The 13,124-nt window shown below is 40.1% G+C and overlaps 1 pseudogene; it reads right to left on the minus strand.

The window, feature by feature from the left end:
• Positions 1 to 3,462: 3,462 nt before the first annotated feature.
• LOC101719386 (olfactory receptor 2T1-like) lies at positions 3,463 to 11,499 on the minus strand (annotated as a pseudogene).
• Between the last annotated feature and the right edge of the window lie 1,625 nt (positions 11,500 to 13,124).

Consider the following 13,124-nt stretch of genomic DNA (forward strand, 5'->3'; position numbering starts at 1 on the left):
GGTTTATGTTCCTCCAGGTTTTTGAATGAACATATAGATTGTCGTTTATTTCCAGATTTAAATTATATAATTGTGTCACACTATTTCTCTTTCTTTGCTTTTCTGACTAGAACACATTTTTATTAGTGGATTCATAAAATTCCATATTACCATTTCTTTTTGAGTATTTTGAACTAATGTCTTGTCATGAGCTAGATGATTCCAATCATGAAATTTAAATATTTTTTGTGGGAAATTTTTATTTCTAGAATTTTTTGTTTTTAATATTTTAATGTATTAAATCATTCATTGACGAATAATCACATCTAATTCTGGATGCAGTGACATTCTATATGTTTTGCAAAATAGAATATTGAAATGGAGCAAATTAAAAACTATCATTCACTATTCTTACCAGTTTTGGGTGTAAAACACTTAAAATCTACTTTTTTCAGCACATGAGCAATATGCAATGCTTTACTATTTGAGTCACCATAAAAATAAAACAAAATACAAACATTCTCATTTGAAGGAATAATCAACTGTGTCACAAAAACAAATAAATACAAAATGGCTCAAGTGTGACGTGGCCTTGGAATTAATTATTTGTTGCATTTACTTAAACTTCCTTGAAAGACAGGTGAGGATCCCGACAGGAGAGGTGTGAGAGTAGATGCTAGGAGAAGAGTTAAACAGCAGAGTTGGTGAAGGATGTGACTAAAGAAGGGGCAGAGGCACTGTCTCAGGTCAGGAGGAAGAGCGTGCTTGTGAGCAATTATGCTGACAGCTTCCCTTGTTCATGTGGAAACTCCATCTGTCTTCATATTCCTCAGATCCACTCTACACAGATCAGTGGGCAAAATGTAGAGAGCTAAACAAAGCGTTTAGAAGACAAGATGAGAACATCTTGCATACGGATTATGTAAACAAGACATGAAATTCTCAGATATAAATGAAAATATTGGTAATTTATTTTATATAAAAATAAACTATGTAAAATATAGGTCAGAAACTAGCATATCATATAAAACACTAGAAAAAATTCCTTCATATGTATTAAAATAATCTTATGCATGAATGAAATCAGGTATTTGATGCTAAAAGCGCAAGAGACTTCATAGGCTCTTCACAAAGGAGAAAGTGTAAATGATGGGTAGATCAAAGACAAGCTTGTCAATCCAAATAGAAATCACAAGAATACATACTAAAGTAATTTTTAGCAGAAGTACATATTAAATTGATTTGTAAATATTCAAAATCCAAAGCCCTAAATTTTTTTTAAATCTGAAGCTTCTCTGTTGGAGGGACTCTACAGTGGTATAGCTATTATGAAATATAAATTCTAGTGTATTTTAAAGTTTGCATCCTTTTCAGTTCATAAATTCTACCCTTGGGAATAGGCCCTAATTTTTCCATTTAAGATTAAGGACACAGGTACAGAATCATTCTCAAGAGCAGTAACCTGGAAACAGCATACATATATAAGAAAGAGTGAACGGGTGTGTCAGGTCTAGAATATGCATCCAGTGGAATGCCATATACTATGGAAAATGTACAATTTCTATACAAGATAATGTGATAGGTATTACAAATATAATATTTAGCTAAAGAAGTAAATGCCAAAACATTTTTAAAACATTTTCTGTTACCTTGCTTTTATTTTTTTCTTTAGTTTTTATTAGTGCATGTTTGCAGTACATAGTGATCACATTCATCATTTTTGCCTGTACATAACCATCTTAATTCTTTTTAGATCCCTTTTATCTCCCCTTCCTCCATCCAATCATTCTTCCCCTTGCCATTTATGAAATCTCTAGCTCCATATTGGTTACCGGTACTTCTATTTTCTTTAAATACCTTTTTCCTTCCTTCTCTCCCCCAAACCAATTTCTTACTAATATCTATTCTTCAGCAAAGGTAAAGACCTCAAGTACAAGGCAAGTCCAGTTTAAAAGCTCAAAATAGGAAAAAAATTAACTATGCTGTAATGTACACATACATAGTAAAATTAATTTAAAAAGACAGAGGAGACAAGTCTCCAGTGGCTCTCACGGTGCCTTTCCATCCATTAGGCCTGGATGGGGGTGGCCATGTTCTCTGGGACTGGGCAACACCCCACAGAGCCCTGTGTGCTTCTGGTCTCTAGAGGATGGGGTGCAGGAACGATCAGCACTGCCTTGCAGTGGGGTACACAGGTCCTGTGCTGTGCTGCAGCTCCCTGTGATTGAGGGGGAAAAGAGAAGGGGACGGTGTCTGGGTTTGAGGGGCTGATAACTGGTGCTGCAGGTGAGAAAATGTAGTATCTTTTCCTCACCCAGACATCTTCATGAAAAAGAGAGGGGTCAACAAAAGCATAAAAAATTCAACAATCTAGTTTTTGTGGCACTGGAGTCTTCAGAAATAAAACTCCAAAGATCCAGGGAAAAATGTGTTTTCATGATGGTCACACAGGACTCTGATTGGAAGATACTGGGGTGTGATCTCATGGTAATAACTTCAGGAGGGGAACTGGGCAAGGCTGGGTCCTTCCTGGCCTGTTTGTGACATTTCTTCCCTTTGGTTGCAGGGCAGGACCCTTCTAGAATGAGGGTCTTAGGACCTCCTTTCAGAGGGAGAGTAGAGAAATCTTCCATGGCAGCTCTCAGGGAGGAAGGAGGAAGAAGGTAAGGGAGTGCCATTTCCCCTTTCTGCTTCTGCAGTTTTCTCAATTTCTTTCAGCTTAAAATATTCAGGAAAATTATTCAGTACACCAAGGTCCCATATTCTGGGGTGTCATATTCTGAGCCCTAAGAATTGGATTTAAAAACTTTCACATTCATGTACTTAGTCATAATAGACTAAACTAGTTGAAGCAGTTAAATGACATAATCAACTCTGTCAAAAAGTGTCCTTATCTGTGAGTGTCTACACAGCCATAGGAATCCAACTATCACTGGATGGGCCTGTGACAGGACAGAGACTTGTGATGTGGGAAGGGGACTGGGAATGGTGGTAGATGGGGGGGAATAGAACTAAAAGTTATGAAGATGGGATGTGTATAGAAACTGAATCCTAATGGAGAATATATACCTAATAAAATAAATACAAAGAGAGAAGATGGGGTCCTCAAGTCACCCTGCCCACAGAAGAGCTTCCTGTCACAGAAAAGCATTTCCAGATGACAAAAAGAGTCACTGTCAGATGTGTTAGGTGGAACCAAATAAGCCCACACTGAGAAGGCAGTGTGAGTGCACACAGAGTGAGCTACAGCCCGGCCTGGGGTTCTTATGTGTTCTTGGGTCCTTTGGGGTCTTAGGATGTATTTTCTTGTGTCTGTCACTATACCTATTAGTGGGGTCATTCAGAATGGAAACCATTTGCATGTGTTTGAAGTTTGTACATAGTTTGTATAAAATTCTGTATCCAGGGGTAGAATTCTCTGGAATTTGGGAACCTGTAGTGTTAGAGGAGAAGCGAAGCACCAGTTTATAAGCTTATTGTATCTTAAAGACCTGGGTATTTTTTTCTTTTTGAGTGGTGAATATCCTGGGAGGGGAAAATAGGCATGGTTAATCCTGGGTAAATTTGTTTCTTGAAGCTGCCATTTTCTTAAAGTGCAATTGTAACATTATCATTGTTTCTGTCTCTTTTATTCCTATGTGTGTCTTCTATTCCACCTTGCAGCTGTTAGGATTGTGCCAAAAGAGTCAAGAAATAATGACAGGACTGCAATACTGAAAGTGAATTCTCAGACCTGAAGATACTTTGTTTTGCATTTTTCTCCTTTCATTGCATGTACTCTTCCTTTTCTCCTTTTACACAGAATCAAACCTATGTGGCCTCTGTATTACAGCCTTTCCCACATCCTCACAGGGCTTCAGCACAAATTCTCCTCAAATTCTCTCCTGAGTCACTGATTTCTCCCCCAGCACCAGACCATTCACACCAAACCCAAACAAGCATGGCATCGTGTACAGGAGAAAGTGTAGATTAACTCCATGTCCCTTGCCTATATAACTTGGTCTCTCCTGTTACTCAGAGAAAACTTCCATTTCTTCTATTCACATGGCATCCTGCAATGGCCTTTTTAACAGTTGAAACTTCCAACTGTTGTACCAAAGCACTCAAGGCCCTCTCTGTTCTGCTCCCTGAAGGTTTTCAGATTCATCTTCTCCACTCTTTATTTCTGTTAGATAAGTGACTCTGTTCCTCCTTGTGGACACACCATCTCTGTTCCACTACATGGGCACTGGCTGTATTTCCTGCCTGGATGGCTCCATCTCTGTTCTCCCTGTGCCCTATTTTGCTCAAATGCAGTCCCCTGGGGACCTTCCTGAACAACACAGCTAGGCAGCCCTCCACCTATCTCCACCTTCCCACATCATCATTGCATTTCCTATGTACACTACATGGGTTGTATCTTTAACCTTTTATTGAAGTATAAGTTCAAAATATTAAACATACAGAAATTTGAACCCGGTTAATTATGTCAAGCTGAACTCTGGCTGGTAAATCAGTGCATGGAAAGAAAGAGAAAAGTACCAGAACCCAGAAGCCTGTGCACACACCCATCCAGTGATGTGTTCCAAGATCATAGATTAGTTTTACTGGATCTACACTTCATATAAATGTACTTTTTGAGCAGGGCATAGTGGTTATAGGATTAATCTATGTGGCTGCAAGTAGAATTAGAACATCTAGTTTTATGGTATTGTGACAAAGTAGAACAGCTCATTGCTCTAGTCAAGTTTTATAGCTCTGTGTCACAGCTAAATGCCCAAGCTCTGAGGCACAGCTGAATGTTACAGTTCAGTGTTACAGCTCTGGGTGGCAGCTATCTCAATTTGAGAATTTAAGAATATGAAGGTCACTGGTGGAGAAAATCCTTTTCCTTGTGCCCGCTTTGGAGTTCATACTGCAAAGACTGAGAACTTCACCAGAAATGGGAGCATCCTTATATAGGGATCTGCTGGGTAGGTGAGCAGGCACTGAAGCAGGTGGGCTGAGTTACAGAACATTCCTGAAACACATACTGGTTGATCATGCTCAAAGAAGCAGAGGGGTGGTGTTAAGGAAATATTCCTGGAAGGCACCAGCTAACAGAACATTCTTGAAAGGTCATGCACTTCAAATACTTGCAAAACAGTTTGATACATTGGGCAGGAGCACTGCCGCACAAACTTACATTTCTGGAAAAAAACATTTTGTGGAAAAAAACATGGAGGCAAAGCAGAGGCAAGAGAAAGGGCTGTCTTATTGTGTACTATTGCTCTATCACTATGATTATGTCACGATGTATTTATCCATTTCAACATCAGTGCACCAGTGGGCTTCTGGAAGCCCATACAGTGTACCTATTGCTGTTGTCTCTTGGTGGACATTATGGATATATCAGGAGGTGGCCCAACATGGATGTGCTGGGCACAAGATGTGGATATGCTAAGCTTTGTCACTTCTACCACAGAGAACATTGTAGGGATATAAAATTTATTTAATTTGCTTTTTGTCTTTTTGCACAGTCTTTCCTCCACTGGACTGTGAATTTCTTTAGGGTAGGGGCTTTTATTGATCACTGAATGAATGAGAAAGTTACGTCTATATGATAGAAGGTTTTACTGGTAAAATTTCTAGTAATCTTGGCATCTACTGCACACAAGAACCCTGAAGTCTGTACTTGAGGTCCACTGTCCTTACCTGCAAAACAGAACTCGATGAGCCTCATTTGTGCTAAGAGGGTTAGAGGTCAAGGAAGCTGACAGGGCATATCCTTGATTAATTTTATAGAAAGATTGATCCATGTGGTGTTGGCCATGCCATGATGAAGTTTCTATAATGGTGTTTCCACATAGCTCCTGAAAATTTCATTGAAGCTGCCACTTCCATCCTTTAGGAATTCCTTACATAACCATGGCAGGGGTTGTACATGATTGTTATCTGCTTTCTGTCCTCAAGTCCATGGTGACTGGGAATATGGAGATAAACATGAGCTAACCTGTATTACTGTGATGGTTCACAGTTCACCTTGAGGATAATTTAACACCTCTAAAAAGTGTTTCCATATCTTCCCAAACCAAAGAGTTGTTTGTTTCACCAGAGCTTGGCGAAGCTCCTCAGAGTATGTTCTGAAGACCTCTGCTCTGGGTGCTGTTTTTTGTTTTTCATCCATTGGTTGTAACTTATCACACACAGAGTCTTCACTGTGTGTCATTGGAAAGAAACAGAATTTAAGTACTGATGTTTTACTGAAATGAGGACAATGTTTGACCTCAATGAGGACGATCAGCATTTGAGCAAACTGTGTTCAGTGAAGCTTCCAAGCCCCAGGTGATGAGGCACAAAACAACTCACCAACTGTGCTGAGATGCTCAGGGAAGATAACCTTCTACATCTCTTTATATGGTGAGATAGGTTTAGACACCAGTACCATTAGTCCTGTCTTCCCTCTTGCTACCCTTGATATTGTCCATGATATTTTAAGTTTTGAGTGACTTCTTATACCTACAAGAGGATAAAGTCCTGGGAAACATTTTCTCATTTGTGTTGTGGAAGCCACTGGATATTTATTTTGACTACATGTGAACAGGTTAGGAAAAGGGAAGATATCAGAAAGAAAGGAAGAGATGAGAGAAGAGGGGTTAAGAAGGAAGATTTTGTCAATGTTTGCTTTCCTGTCCACCCAAACCATTCCTTCTGGTTCTTTCTAAAGTGTGACATCACCACCCTAACTCAGTATCTCCATCCCTATGCCCATAAGACTGAGCCAACCCTCAGAAGGCTTCTCCAGACACTCACTGGAAAGACCTGATGCTCCCCAGCACCCTCCTTAGTGCCCCAGCCACATCCCTGTTTCTCAGACTGTAGATGAGGGGGTTCAGCATGGGTGTGAGTATGGTGTAGAACACAGAGAAGACTTTGTCTTGGGCTGGTGTGTGGTAAGAGAGTGGCAGCATGTAAGTGTACATGGTGGCCAGGTAGCACAGGGTCACAACAAGCATGTGGAATGAGCAGGTGGCAAAGGCCCTCTTTCTGCCCTCCACTAAGCTCATGTGGTAGACTGTGGTCAGGAAGCAGGCATAGGAAGTGATCACCACAGAGAACAAGAGTGGCATCAGCATAGAGCACACATACATCACTGTCTCATACAGGACTGTGTCTGCACATCCCAGGCTCAGCACTGTGGGAACCTCACAGAAGAAGTGGTGAATCTCCCAGGAGCCAAAGAAGGGGAAGCTCATGGTGATGGGCGTGAGGAGGAAGCCATCCAGAGAGCCCCCAAACCAGGAGCCTGCTATGATCATCCAGCACACTCAGCAGCTCAGGAGCACCAGGTACCGCAGGGTGTGACAGATGGCCACATAGTGGTCATAGACCATGAGCCCCAGCAGGAAGAACTTGGCCCCCACCAGGATGAGGTAGAGGAAGTGCAGAGCTGTGCACCCCACAGAAGAAATGGTTCTCTGGCCCAGCATCTTGGGAACGATGGTTGAGATGTACATCATGTCAATCAAGAAAAGGTGGCTGAGCAGGAAGTACATGGGTGTGTGGAGGTGCGAGTCAGTGTAGATCAGAAAGATCATCATCCATTTGGCCAGCAGTATGGTGAGGAAAATGGCAGAGATGGTGGCAAACAGGAGATGTGAAGTTTCCTCTCTGGTGTACAGCCCCAGAATTGTGAAGTCATTGTGGCCAGCATAACCACTATCTTTATAACACTGTTGCTTCTGGTGACTTGTCTATGTTGTCACTCAGTCACTAGTGTGAGTTGTCTCGGACTTAGGCCCAAAGGCCTTGGCTGCATCCTGAGCAAACACTTCCTGTCAGGCCATCCAGATTGTGTGGGATGAAATGAATTGGGAAATACAAACTATTCTTGTAAATTAAAACTGAAAGAATCATCCAATAAAGATGAAATTACCATGCAAAATGATTTATGTTTATTTTAAAGAAAAAGTTTAATTTTAGGGTGATGAGGAATTATCATTTACATTATGATTAGCATAATTATTAGCAATCAGTATTGGCCTTTAGGATTTAGAGGAAATAGTGCAGGGATATACATATTGAGCTATTTTCCACCTATTATTTTTGGGAATTGGATATTTTTCATAGTAGTTATTAAGAGAAACTCAAATGACTGTGTTTCATATAATTTTAGGCTATGATAAAGAATAAAAATGCAAACTTTATATGAGAATAAAGGATGATATTTCATATTTTAAGGCTAAATATGTAAAAGGTATTTTACCAAATTGTGGGCTAAATTGACTACGCTAATCTGATACACCTCTAAATATTCTAAAGTTGTGAGCACCTGAGTCAATTGCACAGAAAAAATAATACTATTGAACACAGTGGTGAAGGCACTGTGAAGCCATAGGTGTGCTAAGTGGTTTGTATCTGTTGACTTTTGGATCCCACTCAGGATAAACTCAGGAAGCAGGGAGCTAAGAAATCCTTCTTTGGTGCAGAAATTGGCTGGTCGTGTTGGAGTCAGGCTGTTAGTGGGACAGTGTCTGGACCAGCAGTGTCAGCTCATCCTGTGTTCTACACACACAGAGAACAACAGCTACACTTCGACTGCATCCACCACATAACATGTGCGAACCCTGTGAATCTCTGAAAACTGTACCTGGGTATAATCATTAATTCAATAAGTGAAAAATGTTCATAATTGAGAACTCACACAACTTATTATAATCTGCATTGCTGTTTTTAAGAGTGTAAATAATGTTTACTTTTTTATTTCATTCTGCCTATTTCAGAATCTTTGGTGTCACATTTCATAAAGTTTCCTAATACTATGTGTAATTTCATCTCATTTAGAATCTGTATCTCCTGCTTTATGACTATTACTATTTGCAAAGTTGAGGATCAAACTGAAGACCTTGTGTCTGCTATGCATGTAGTCTAGTAAACCATGCCTTAAAAGGAAAACTACTGTGCAGTGTGAGGAATGGCCTATGTATCAGTTCTTGGACACTGTCTGCACTTCAGGTTTAACTTGTATCCTGTCCTAAGTCCTCAATAACAAGGAGAATGGACGTGTGCTGTTGCATTGTTAAATATATTTCTAGGCTCTCTGTCCATACTCACACATAACAGTTTTTACAATTTAAAAAAATTTATGTGAAAGTAAGAGAAAATTTCATAACAATATTATAAGAGAACAGTAGTTGATATACTGTGCATCATTATTTTCAAAGCAGTTACTCAAATTACAAGACAGACCTAAAAGATTCCTTCTCACAAAATGGAAACATTGAGATAATAGCACAAAAGTTTCTTTTCAATGAACAAACAGAATCTAGTAGAGTAAATGAAACAAATTAGCATATACATTAAAATACCTTTGAGTCAGTTAAATAGCTAATTTAGAGGATTATTTGAAGTTCCTACTTGCTATGTATCTATCTTCTATTTTGCTCCTTATTTGTCTCTATATATTTTATTATCTCAGGCTGTCTGTCTTCTCCTCCAGCTAGTGAATGGATGGCTACTTCTGTTTTGCAGGTTACCAACTTTGTCTTTTTGCTCATAAAAGGTCTAATTTATCAGACAGGAAGCCCTCCACAATGTGAACTCCAATTCTAAATGAAATATCTGGTGGTGTTATCTGCTCTCACTATGAGGAGAAGAACGAGATGGACCTATACATGTTGCTGGGCACAGATTGTCACTGTCCTATGATGTGGTATGAAATAAATGCTAAAGAAGCATCCACACTGAATCTGTGCCTCCACACAGGACATTTTTCCTGGATGACCTGAGCTCCTCTCCTGTTCACCACATGACCTAATTCTGTGACCCTGGAGTGTCCTCCCATTCCCTGAGCCTCATATCTGTATAGTAGGTTGAGCTAATAAAGCATACAGGGCTGCTTTAAGGATTAAATAAGAAATTTAGATTTATTGGTGAAAATATTTTATAGAGTGTAAACCAGAATGCCAGTGATATACACATAATGCAATTTTTCACCACTATTGATAAGTGTGGGAGAATTACCAATCCCTCTTTTAAACAACCCAGATACTCAACTAAAATCTGAATTTGAGTGGAAATACCACTTGATCTTCTGGTCTGTTAAGCCAGGGAATCTGAGCACATTTCAGTACTTAGAGTCTGTTCCATTTTGCTCAAACATCCCTTGACTTGAAGGAAATGGTACTAGTAAAAATTTTCAGGAAAAAACATAGCTCAAGTATAACTAAGCCTGAAAGAATTCTCCATGACTTCATAGGGCATTGATATATTTGGCCTGCTAATTATACCCAAGAAACAAAAGTTACTGGATAACATGGGAAAACTATTGAATAAAATAGTCTTTCACTAGGTTACTGTTTATTACATAACATCACACACTAAGAGAAGGCCTTGTATTCATTTCATGCTGACATTTGCAAGTATCCTCTCCTGGGCTTACGGGGGTGCATGTTTGGTTGAGCACCCATGGTTACCAAATTCTGTCTCCCTCATGGCAGCAGTTTGAAGGCAGGATGGAATCCCGGAGCAGGTCTATGATGATCAAGATACCCACCACTCATATTGAGTGAGAGTCAACTCTGTTTACAATGGGCCGCTGCTAGGTTACCACTGGTGAGGCTTCTGCCAAGCTAAAGAGCAGGACCCATGTTCCTGCATCACTGAGTCCTACTGCTGGGAACTTCTACGCTGCCTTGGATCAAACCTACCCCATGCTTTTTCTCCTGTCTCTTCCAATCTCTGCGAAACAGTTTTCTCCCCTTTTAATTCTCAACCTTTCATACTATGAAGATGTTTACTGTTTGCCTTCTTTGAACCTTCACTTTCAGCATGGACTTCTTTCCCTGATTTCCACACACACATATTGCACTTCCTGGGCACATCAGTATAACATGCCCAGAGGGGAACAATATCTGTTTTCTGTCTACACTAAAGTCACTAGTCTGTTCTGAATCTGTCATTCATCCTCACTTCCTACCTGATCTCCATCACACTCCAGAGTTCCTCTCCTCTCCTCTGTCTATGAGGCTATTTAGGGAATTCCCTTTGTGATCCTGGTCCCTTCCTAAATTCCTTCCCTATATCTTTCTCTTGTGTCTCATTCTTTAACTTTGACAAGGTCCAATTCCTTGGCATGGCTAACACTGCCTTCCATAATGCAGCCAACACCCCCCCCCCCCCGCTCCCTTCTGTTCTACCCCTCCTCAGATTGTCAGATATTCCAGCCCTGGAAACCTCAAGGCACCTCCTGCTTCATTTCTCCACTCATCCTTTCTAACACATCCTTCTGCCCAAGTTGGTCTCTTGTTTCAGTCAACCCTTCTTTCTAAATCCATTTACTGTCTTCTTACATGTTCAATCTTCAGCCTCTTCCTCTTTATGCTTCACATTTAATCCAGTTCAGGAGACAGTAATTTTACATTCTAAGTATCTTTATAGTCCATACACTTCTCTCTAACTGTGCAGCTACCACCATGGTCCACAATACTATCATCTGTGGTGTGGGCACTCACACCCACTCCTCACCATTTCCATTCTTGTCTCCTTCAAAGTATTCTTCATGCTACAGCCACAGTAATCTTTAAAAATGCAAATCTTCTCAATTTATTTCTTCTTCTTGCCCTGAAAGTCTTCAATGATTTTAAGTAGGTTAAAGAGTAAAATCTTTTGAAGCACTAAGAGAAAGATTTTAATACTGAAAACAGTAAAATATTGAAGAAAGTAATTGTAGATGCCACAAATAAACAAAATGGTCTCTGTCTTCCTAAATTGGAAGAATCAGAATTGCTAAAATTCTTAACATGTCTATACTTCCCAACCATCTACAAATTCAATGCAGTTCTTTTCAAAATTTCAATATTATTTCTCATGAAAAACATTTTAATTATTTATGTAACCATAAAATATTGCATGTATCCAAAGCAATCCTGAAGAAAAATAACAAAGCTGTAATCATTGTAATACCAGACTTCAATGTCTAGTATCAATTGACAGTAGCACAAACAGCCTGAGAGTAGCATAAAATACAGTTATATATTCAATACCCAGTAGTACCAAAAAAAAAATACAGTTATATTCACTATTGAATTCTGGGGTTTCCTTCCAGGCTGTTGTTGACCTGTTGTGTCACTTGGATTGAATGACTAAGGAACACTGAGATTTTCATTTCTTAAAGGTAAAAGAAAGGAGACAGGAAGGGAGAACAAGCGTGTTCTGAATAAGTGTGGAAAATGAGAGTATGTCGGGCCCACAGGGTGGGCCCAGCAAGAGAAAGAAGAGAATGGCCCTGAGGCCAATACTGCTCTTCTGATGTCAGATCCAGCATCCTATGCAGGGCTTGGAAGCTCTTCTGCACATGCTTCCTGGCCACTGTGACAGGTCTCCTGGACTGACAGATTGTCTTAGTTGCTTTGCTCACTGTTGAGACAGAATACCAGACACCCAAAGTGAAAGGAGGAAATGTTTATTATAGTTGACAGTTTGTAATAGTTTCAGTTCAGAGGTCACTGGCTCCAAGGCACAGTAACATGGCAGAGGGGCATCACAGAAGAGAAACAGTTCCTGGGGGGCAGAGGTCATCAAACCAGAAGGCAGCTAGTGCTAAGCAGCAAATGACAAGCAACCACAGCAGCCTTCTTCCTGTCCTTTATATTCTATCCAGGCTATACACCCTTAGGGTGGGGATCAGTCCTACCCAGGAGAGCCTTCCCATATTCCACAGCCAGAACTATGCTGAACCAATCAACTGTGCCAAACTAATTTAGTATTCAGTCACTCTTGATCCCTGCATCACACACTTATTCCCAGCATGACACACTCTAGATCCAGCCACCTCTGAAAGCCCCACCTATAACTGTTTGAGGCTTTGGGTGGACATCTAGATGGGAGCCATAAAACAAAACATGCCCAGATGCCCAGCTGTTTTGCCATGCTGTAATCTTCTGCCTTACACTGGCCCATCTTAGTTTAAGAGAGAGTGAGCCCAGAAATAAGCCCTCTCCCAAGATCAACTGAACTCTCACAAATTTCCATAAATACAGAGTAGAGAATGATATTGAAAACCTTTCTATTCAGAAGTAGAAGAATGAAATAGGATGCTTATCTGATACATTCAAAAATCACCTCAGAAACTTCATCACATAAAACCTTGTTCTGTGTAACTGTGAGAAGAGAACATAGGAGCATTA

The sequence above is a fragment of the Heterocephalus glaber genome, unplaced genomic scaffold (assembly GCF_053883595.1).
Source record: "Heterocephalus glaber isolate CG9 unplaced genomic scaffold, H.glaber_assembly_v1.0 deba00001461, whole genome shotgun sequence".
Classification (NCBI taxonomy): Eukaryota; Metazoa; Chordata; class Mammalia; order Rodentia; family Bathyergidae; genus Heterocephalus; species Heterocephalus glaber.